This window comes from Parus major, chromosome 3, assembly GCF_001522545.3.
Source record: "Parus major isolate Abel chromosome 3, Parus_major1.1, whole genome shotgun sequence".
NCBI classification, from domain to species: domain Eukaryota; kingdom Metazoa; phylum Chordata; class Aves; order Passeriformes; family Paridae; genus Parus; species Parus major.
Genome location: NC_031770.1, coordinates 26,798,333 through 26,808,674, shown reverse-complemented (window position 1 = coordinate 26,808,674; position 10,342 = coordinate 26,798,333). Strand labels below are relative to the sequence as shown.

At 42.7% G+C, this 10,342-nt stretch overlaps 1 long non-coding RNA gene across 1 annotated transcript in view; it reads left to right on the top strand.

The window, feature by feature from the left end:
• The first annotated feature begins 1,625 nt into the window (after positions 1–1,625).
• LOC117244197 overlaps positions 1,626–10,342 on the top strand; it is a 35,871-nt gene continuing 27,154 nt past the window's right edge. The window contains exons 1-2 of the long non-coding RNA XR_004496811.1: positions 1,626–1,866; positions 1,971–2,056. This is a non-coding gene — a long non-coding RNA (uncharacterized LOC117244197). The remainder of the gene's footprint in view (positions 1,867–1,970; positions 2,057–10,342) is intronic.

Below are 10,342 nucleotides of genomic sequence, written 5' to 3'. Positions count from 1 at the left end.
TGCTCATCAATAAACACAAAATTTGTTATCATCATGCTGCCCTGAGAATTTTCCCCCTTTTTCTTACACATCTCCTTCAATCACTGAATCTCAAACCCCTCTACAGTGGAGAAAAAGCTGAGGTCTATGTAGATTAAATGTGCTTCAAGGTCAGGCAGGACTTCAGTTGCCAGTAAAGAAGAAACAAACAAATCTTACACATGAACTAGCATCCAATTTATATTCCTCTGGAAGGGTATTCCTCATGAAAGATTGCAACATGAAATACCCCTAATTTAAATTGCCATTTTTAATAAAACTTGCAAAATCAACTTTAAATCTCCTGTATCAACCTATTTTAAAACAGGTTTAAACATCACAGGGCCTGTGTGCACTTCAGTGATCGTACACTAATTGCTTTACAGAAACCAAAATTATCAATCCAAGACTTCAACTGGGTTAAAAATACCAGAAAAATGAACAAACAAAACCCCAAACCAAAATAAAAACCGAAACCTGTCTTTCCAGTAGTTTTAAAACCAGAAGTGTTTTTCTAAACAGCATAAAATTAATGTAACAATTGGATCCAAGCAGAAGTACAATTTAAATCCCAATTAAAAGAGTAAACTTAAACTTAATTAATTAAATTTTAAAATTTTTAATTAAAATTAAAAATTTAAATCCAATTTAAAGAGTATTCTGGAACTCTTAATATTGTTAAGAACTGTTCATAACTCTGCACGTATGAGTGGGTGTGTCTTACTGGATGGAGAGAATATACAAATATATAATAAATATATAAATATATAGGTATATATACACAGATAAATAAATATAAGTAATATAAATATATACAAATAGATTTATATTTAATATATAATAGGAATATATATATAGATGTTAATATAATTATATTTTCATATATATTGTGTGTTATACCTATATAAATGTAGTATATAAATATAAATTTGATAAAAATAGACATTAAAAAGTATTTAATTGCCATTTAACGTAAAGAGGCTCTTTGGTTGTTTTTTTGTTGTTGTTAGAGGCAGAGCTTTTAAATAGCTAATATAGAAATTAAAACATAAAAATCTACAATAAGTATGTAAAGATACAGATATATATATAGAAACAAAGAGGAAATAAGTAATATAAATATGTACAAGTAGATTAATATTCAATATGAAAAATATATGTACAGATATTTATATATTTTAATGTATTATCTATTATGTTGTATAATTATTTATATCTATTTATATAATATATATACTGTGCTATATATTTGTATAAATAGAAATAGAAATATAATAATATATTAAAAATTATTTAAATACCGTTGAAGATAAAGGGGCTTTTTGTTTTTAACTTGGTTAGAGGCAGGGCTTTTTAAGTTTCGGTCAAGGTTTTTTTAAGACATTCCTTCTAGAGGATTTTTTGCAGGGGGATTGCACACGTTGTTTTTTGTCTCTCTTCTCCGCCTGTTCCCTGAAGCGTGCCGCAGCTCCGGGCTGAGCTCGGCGGCAGTGCTGCTGCCTTTCGGCCTCCGAGCGGCACTGTGGCTGTCCCCGGGCCGGCGCCCTGCCCCGCGGCGGTGAGTGACGGGGAGGGAGCGGCCGCTGGGCAGGGCAGGGACTGACACGAACGACAGCGGCGGCGGACACCGGGTTTGGACGAGAGAGCAGGTTCGAAACAGGGCTGCCCCCCGCCCCGTGCCCCACTCAGATGACAGATGCTGTTGCAGTGTTAATCAGCAAGTTGGCAAATTAGCCAGTCAAGGTGAGAGTAAGTTTGGCAGCATCACTTGCTCATCACCGTAGTCACAGACGCATCATCCTTCTGAGCTCTGCTGCCTTTTGGTTCATCCTGGAATATAACAGCAAGGTAAATAATATGACATGGAAGAGGAATAGGTATGAATTCCCTGAAGTATTTTAGTATGGAAAGAGCTTTCCCAGTTTGACTTAACATTTGAAATGTTCTCTTAGATTTCATTCCAGATATTCTTCATTCTGAAATAAAGGAGGACAGAGTTTCTACTGTCAGTCTTCTACTTTCCACACTGAGAACTAAGGTATGATGCACCCTTGAAGCTGTGTTGTCTCATGTTTTCTATTTTCATCCCTGCTGGAAACAGTTCTGTAGCGATTTCTCACACAATGCTCAGTTCTTAGGGCTTCTGGCAGTGCACTTCTGCAGTGTCTGTGACTGGTAATATGTGTTAGATGGTAGCTTGGCTATGTTACTGTCTCAGGATTGAAAACAGGGAAGTAGGAATTGCTGAAAGGTGTGAGAATTTGTTTACTGGTGGCTGCTTTTCCTGTGCTCTGTCACCTTTTGAGTGTGGCTCTGCCTCTTCCATGGGATGCACTTGTTGCTTGTAGAGCAACTGCACCTGACATGTATTTTATTTCTTTAAAAATGTTTTTAGCTCTAGTATCTGTGACTTTTTAATATCTGTTCTGAAGTACTGTAGCAATGTTGCATAAGCTATTGGATGAATAGTTGAGAGAATGGAGAAAAAATAGTATAAAATTTAGAGTGTAGCCATAAAAGTCTGCCTCAGACTCAGGCTTTTCACAACTGCCCAATTAAAGCCAAAAAATTACTTTAATTCTTTAATTTTGCTGTTGCAATAACACAAAAAAAAAGAAGGAGAATAAAAAAGCAACCAATTAAATGTAAAAGAAACCTCTTTAAAACTTTTTCAAATGAAACTTTTCCAATGTGGGAATCACACATGCTGAGCTGTTACATTATTGGTGGAGCCCTGCACACTGTATGACTCTTTCACCTTAGCAAGAAAAATGAGAATTAAAACAATGCTAGCAGAAGAACTTTTGAGAAACTTCTTAGGCTGTGTGTTCCCCTTCATTCAAACTTGATTTGTAGTAGGCTTTGCCATGCCTATGCCCAGGTTCCCATGATTCTAGTCCGTGGCTGTGATGCTATAAACAAGATGTGTTCTCCTTGGTTGGATGTGAGCATGTCCTGTCCAGCATGTGCAGGGTTTGCAGAGGTTGGTGTAGGGTCAAGGTGGAGCACTTGAAAAATGGAGTACCTGAAAAATCCTCCACAAACTAGTATTTGCTGAAGTAAATAATCTACCTTCACTGTGTTATGCTAAACATGCCTGTACTTCAACAGGAAAAGACCCCTGCCAACCACCACCTCAGAGAAGAACTGATTTGTACTAGGGGACATACACCCCAGTTAACATGTACAAGTTAAACAGAATTTTCTTTTAGAACTGGGACTTTCAGTTCACCCCAGGTGCTACTTAACTCCCAAATACACACAGAGGACTTAGTGAGGTGCTGTGGGGTTGGCAAATCCTGCTCCAAGCCCACCTGATCCCCTGTGACTCCAACGCATTCTGGCATTCTCCTGCTCCCACCAGTTTAGAGAGATGGTTGAGCTCTTCTTTCTTTTTTAATTCAATCCAATTACTTACTATTACCCAAAAGTCCCTAGAAGAAGAAGATGAAGAAGAAAGAAGAAGGAGGGGACAACACCCTAAATCCTCCATCTTGTCATTTGTTTCTTAAAAGAGCTTAAACCTTAAACTCCAACTTTCTCACCTAGTGATTTAAGAGAACTCTCTAACTTACACACTCACACTCCCAGTTCTTCTATTTAATTTTAACAGTTGTTTCCATGGTGTTATGTGAAATTCAGTGCTTTCTTACATGTCAGAGCCAGGTATCATAGATAAGGACACACACTCTGTGTCTCTGACTCCAACTTAAAGTGGCAAGATGGATGGTGTCAGGTTCCCAGCGATGTCATCAACAAGATCACTGCAATGTCTCCACCAACCAGCAAGAAGGAAACACAAGCTTTATTAGGTGCCATAGGCTTTTAGAGAATGAACATTCCTGAGAATAGTCAAATTGTGAGCCTTCTCTACCTAATCACACACAAAAAGAACACTTTCCACTGGGGTCCTGAACAGCAATAAGCCTTTGCCCAAATCAAGCAGGAGATTGCTCATGCAGTAGCCCTTGGCCCAGTCAGGACAGGACCAGATGTGAAGAACGTGCTCTACTCTGCAGCCGGGAACAATGGCTTGTCCTGGAGCCTTTGGCAGAAAGTGCCTGGGGAGACTCGAGGCCGACCACTGGGATTCTGGAGCCGAAGCTACAGAGGATCCAAACCCAACTACACTCCCACAGAGAAGGAAATTTTTACCAGCCTATGAAGGACTTCAAACTGCCTCAGAGATGATTGGCACAGAAGCACAACTCCTCCTGGCACCCCGACTGCCAGTGCTGGGGTGGATGTTTAAAGGAAAGGTTCCCTCTATCCACTATGCCACGAATGCCACATGGAGCAAGTGGATCGCCCTCATCACACGGCGCACCCATATTGGAAACCCAAATCGCCCTGGGATTTTGGAAATAATTACAAACTGGTTGGAAGGTGAAAACTTTGGTCTCACTGATGAAGAGGAGCAGGAACAAGTGACACGGGCTGAAGAAGCTCCACCGTACAACCAACTGCCAGCAGAAGAAACACGATATGCTCTGTTCACTGATGGTTCCTGTCGCATCGTAGGGATGAACCGGAAGTGGAAAGCAGCCGTATGGAGCCCCACACGACAGGTCGCAGAGGCCACTGAAGGAGAAGGTGTATCAAGCCAACTTGCTGAACTCAAAGCTGTCCAACTGGCCCTGGACATTGCTGAAAGAGAGAAGTGGCCAAAGCTCTACCTCTACACTGATTCATGGATGGTAGCCAATGCTCTGTGGGGATGGCTGGAGAAGTGGAAAAAGGCTAATTTGCAGTGTAGAGGAAAACCAATCTGGGCTGCTGATGAGTGGAAAGATATTGCTATCAGGGTAGAGAAACCTGCAAAAGTCCGTCATGTAGATACCCATGTCCCCAGAGTCGGGCTAATGAAGAGCACTGAAACAATGAGCAGGTAGATCAGGCTGCAAAGATAGAGGTGTCAAAGATAGACTTAGATTGGCAACACAAAGGAGAGTTGTTCCTAGCTCGATGGGCCCATGATGCCTCAGGTCATCAGGGGAGAGATGCCACCTATAAGTGGGCACGAGACCGAGGGGTGGATCTAACCATGGACAGTATTTCCCAGGTTATCCATGACTGTGAGACGTGTGCCACGATCAAGCAGGCCAAGCGGTTGAAGCCGCTATGGTACGGTGGGCGTTGGTCCAAATACAGGTATGGGGAAGCCTGGCAGATTGACTACATCACACTGCCCCAAACCCGCCAAGGCAAGCGCTACGTGCTCACGATGGTAGAAGCCACCACAGGATGGTTGGAAACCTACCCTGTGCCTCATGCTACAGCCTGTAACACCATCCTGGGACTTGAAAAGCAGGTCCTTTGGAGGCATGGTACCCCTGAGAGGATTGAGTCAGACAATGGGACTCATTTCAAGAACAGCCTTATAAACAGCTGGGCTAGGGAACATGGTATTGAGTGGGTGTACCATATCCCCTACCATGCACCTGCTGCAGGAAAGTAGAGAGGTACAATGGACTGTTAAAGACTACCTTGAAAGCATTTGGTGGGGGATCTCTCAAAAATTGGGAGCAGCATCTAGCAAAGGCCATGTGGATAGTCAACACCAGAGGTTCCACCAACTGAGCAGGCCCTGCCCAATCTGATCCACTGCATACAGTACACGGAGACAAAGTCCCAGTGGTACATGTCAGAGGTTTGCTAGGGAAGACAGTTTGGATCAATTCTGCTTCAAGTACAGATACACCCATTTGTGGGTTTGCTCAAGGACCAGGTTGCACATGGTGGATAATGCAGAAAGATGGAACAATACGATGTGTACCTCAGAGAGATCTGATTGTTGGGTGAGAACCATGAGTAAATATCACTGTTTGCTGAATATCACTGTCCTTGTCTGTATATATGTATATATATGTGTATGTATATAATGTATGTGTTTGTAGAGTTAGAATAGATACTAGTTTTGGTAAAAAGTTGACAATATTGGGATAAGGGGTGGAATGTCCTAGGGTGACTTTATGATGCTTGTATCCCCAGTTGCCTTATGTTACATATTAAATTCTGCACCATTAAGACTGGCTCTGAGAGCAAAGGGGGGAAGAAGAAGCACGCAGTTTGCGTTCAGAAACATCACTCACTGCCCCACATCCTGCTCCTGGACTGTGGTGTCTGCAGCATGGACAGACAGCGGGACAGAGCCCTCCTTTGCTTTTAGCTAGGTTGTAGCTAGCTGAGGCAGAGAAGTTCCCTGGACCATTTGTTTCCTTTTTCTTTGATCTGTTCAAACCTGCCCTGGACTGAAAACCCAGACAATCCCCAGGAGCTCACGCCTGTGGCCCACCAGGGCCTGGGCCTTGGCACTTTCCAGCACTGGAGGGACTGATAAGAACCTGAGCGAGCGAAGCTACACCACATGAAAAGGACTTTTTCTGAATTTGCCATCTCATCGAACAGCAAGAAGTTTTATTGTTTAATATTATTCAATTTCTCTTAAATAATCAGTTTTTAGCACTTTTCTCCAAATTTTTTCCCACAGCAGCTGGGAGAGGGGCCTCTTGAATTTGCTTTCTGGAGTGACCCCATTTGGAAGTTTTTTCCAAAATTTCCCCTAAACCAGGACATAGTGGCAGCAGAGACGGCTGAGTGCACCGGTGAGTATGAAGTGCTTTACATCCTGCAATGGGAAAGCTCCAGCCGTGCACTGGCTCCTACTTCTAGACCCTTTTTTCTATGGGGGCAGATGCAGAAAGTCACCAAGAGACTTGTGACAGTGAAGAATGGTATGGCACCTCTGTCTGAGAAGGAGAGTGTGGAACCACAGAGTGTTGTGTACTCTTGTCAGGCTGTTTAGAGAAAGCTCAGCCTGAAGAACGCCTTGTGTTCTGCAGAAGCCTGCCACACTGTAAGAAAAGTAAGAAAGTAAGAAAGTGCTTAAGTGCACATTTTGTGATGAAGTGCCACGGCTGCGCATCCCATTTTCAAGCAGCAAGAGAATTCTCAGTGTATCTGATTGAGAATGAGCTCTTGCAACATTTTGCAATTCACAAGACTGCTCACACAAGCCCAGCGCTCTGCCACTTGATCAGCAGTGGCATTCAGCTCTGCTGCTTTTTAAGGCATGTACTGCACACAGCCACGGCATGTTGTGCACGGTTTTTTCTCAGCTCGAGCAACAAAGGTTCTCACTCTGCTTCACAGTATCCAACTCATTCGTGCAGCTCTTGCTTAGCCAAAGAAGCCAGGAGAGAAGCCCTTTTGCTGCATTAGTCCTTCTGTGGTAAAGACTTTCAACACAGGACCACAAGCTGGCTGATGACGAGGGCACATGAAGCAATTGCTTTTTCCTGGCCCATTTCATCTGTGCCACTCTCCTATGTGGTTCTTTAGTCCTTGCAAACCTCTAACGTGAGTGCTGGTCCTTCGAGCTGATAAGGACCTTGTAGAGAGCACAGCCATCTGACAGCAGATTTCAGGTTGTCCAAGAAAGAGCAGTGCCGCTTGAATGAGCTGCAAATACATGTTTGCACAAGTTGCAGGGGCAAGCTCCCAACAAATGTGTTGTCCTGGCACAGTTTCTCCTTGCCAGCTGCAGTGGAAAAGCCTTCTGCTTGCATTCGGACCAAGAGATGCAGATTGCTGGGCTCTGGAGCTCAGAGAAGGTATCTGCGAGAGGCAAGCACTGCGAGAGGCAAGTGCTCTGCAGTGCTTGGCAACAGGCACAACAATCCACATGTGCGAGAAGATCCCGGTTTGTTTCCGGATGCGGGAAAGTGCGAGCGCCGCGAGAAGGCGAATAAGGAAGGCGCTTAGCAGCCGGCTTGTGAGCGAAGATTTCGGACTGCAAGAGGAACATAGCTGCCGCTCGCCCAGAGGCCGAATTGACGTTAGCTGTTGTCTGGAAGGAGTTTAGCCACAGCTTCCTTGTGCTGCTACCTAACTGCTCTTGCTGCTCTCTGCGGGAACACTTGCACCTTCCTTTAGGCTCTGAGATGCAGAGAATGCCATGGAAGCAGCAGCAGAGAAGGCTAGTACCTAGTGCACCAGTGAGTTGGAAGTGTTTGATGTGCCACAGTGGGAAAGCTGCAGCCCTTCAGCAGCTTCTACTTCTACAGCATTTTGCTACAGGGACAGCTACTGAAAATGGCCAAGAGCATTATTATGAAAGTGAAGAATGGTATGGCACCTCTATCTGACATGGAGAGTGTAGCACCACAGTGTTGTGTACTCTTGTCAGGCTGTTTAGAGAAAGCTTGACTTGAAGAATGCCTTGTGTTCTGCAGAAGCCTGCCACAATGAATGTGTAAGAAAGTGCTTAAGTGCACATTTTGTGATGAAGTGCCACAGCTGCACGTCTCATTTTCAAGCAGCAAGAGAATTCCCAGCTCATACTATAGTATTAATTATGGCCAAAGCTGGCCATATTGCCACAAAAATAAAATAAAATATCAGAGGTCCTCTTTGAATTTTGCTTTTCAGCAGAAAATATTGATTTAAACAGCAATTCATCAACTAACCCACTGCAACCTAGACCATTACCATTGTGATGAAGTATCAACAGACATCTTTGTCCCCACAGCATCCCTCAAGAGCAGGGTATTGCCCAGAGCATTTGCTTTGATCCATCCCACTGCCATTTTCTTGAGACCTTTTCACTGCAGATTAAGTTTCAAATGAGGAACTGGAGGCTTTGAAAATTTGGGCCAAAGAACACCTTTGCCTTCTCACAGGAACTAAGCTCTTTGCCCTGGTCCAAAGAATCATGAAAATTTCAAATGGATCATCTGACAGTGCTGGATATGATAAATACCAGCATTTATTAGTGATATAAGTCAGCAAGTAATTTCTTGCCTTGAAGAGTCAGAAAGTTTGTAGCTGTCAGGTTCCCCACAGAATTTGACATCTGTAATGAAATACACTGAATTCATGAGTGACTCCAACCTAATCATGAGTCAGACACACTGCTCCATCCTCAAGCATGATAGCCCAGGTCTTTCTATTGACAGCTCTAGGATCTGACCCAGAATCTCAGAATAATTCAGGCTGGAAGGGACCTCTGTACATTATTTGTGAAAACTACTTGCTCAGAGTAAGGCCTGCTGAGGTCACATTTGTTCAGGGCTTCATCCAGTCAATATCTGGTTATCTCCAAGGTGGGAGATACTGCAGACTCTCCTGTCATGAATTCCAGTGCTACATCACTCTTCTAGTGAACAAAAATTCTAATAAAAAGTGAGAATTTCCCACATTGTGTTTAGTGTCTCTTGTCCTGTTCTATCATTGTCGTCCTCTTAGAAGAACATGGATTCAACTTTATACACATGCTATTTTCTCTAGCTGCTATCAAGTCTCCTGACAGTCTTCATTCTCAGACAAAAGCCTCTCCCTCCAAAACATTCAGTGAAGATGACCAGGTTCATCCTTGCCACCATCCTCATTCATGATTTGCAGTATTCCTTCATCCCTTTTTGGAGCCACTCCATTGCCTAGACCAGTGAATGAGTTCAGTGCTGAAACAGAGACAGCCCTTGTCTTGTTTCAAAGAAGTCAGAGAGTCAGCAGTGCTCTACAACTGGGTGAGCCTTTCTGAAACAAATGCACATGGCCAGTCCTTCAGGTAGCAGAATCCAAGATTCCTGAAGCCAGAAGTTTCAGGCCAAAGTTGATTAAGACTTCAGCAGAAGAAGACTTACTTTTTTCAAGGTATTTTCTCCTTCAGGTATTTAAAAATCACTCTTTTCTCTCTTGTAGTCCCTGTAAACTTTTCCTCAGCCTGTGTTTCCTAGGCAGCTCACGCGTGTGGAAATAATTTCTGCAATGCCAATATTCTTTTATTGAGTCTGCCTCAGTTCAAGACAAAAGAGCATGGCTCTATTCAATTCTGAAAGGCTATTCTGCCCCACATTAGACCAATAGAAATACTCTCATGTTTTCTTGTCTTTCAGCACAATACAAGGCTCTTATCATTTCCTCCCCTTATAAAAATATATACCCAAATGCTGGGAAGGAAAAGCAAGCCTAGCAGTATGAAAGAACTACAAAACATCCTCATATTCTGTATATTGACAGTCTGGTCATGGTCAGGTTTTGATGAACACATCAGAGAATTTATATGTATCATAAAAAATTTTATGTATCATAAAAATTTATGAAGTTAGAAGGACCAAATTTTTATGTCCTAAGGCAAAAAACTACTGCAATAAAGTACTCCAAGACTGGAGTGTCATGTCTAACAAGTTCAGGCCTAGTTGAGACATTAATATACTGTTAGATAAGTAATAGCTACCCAAAAGGCTGCTACTATTCACTGTACCACAGGTTTACTTTGTATTTCTGAGCCACTAAGATTAAGTTCACTTACTCTACTACATTT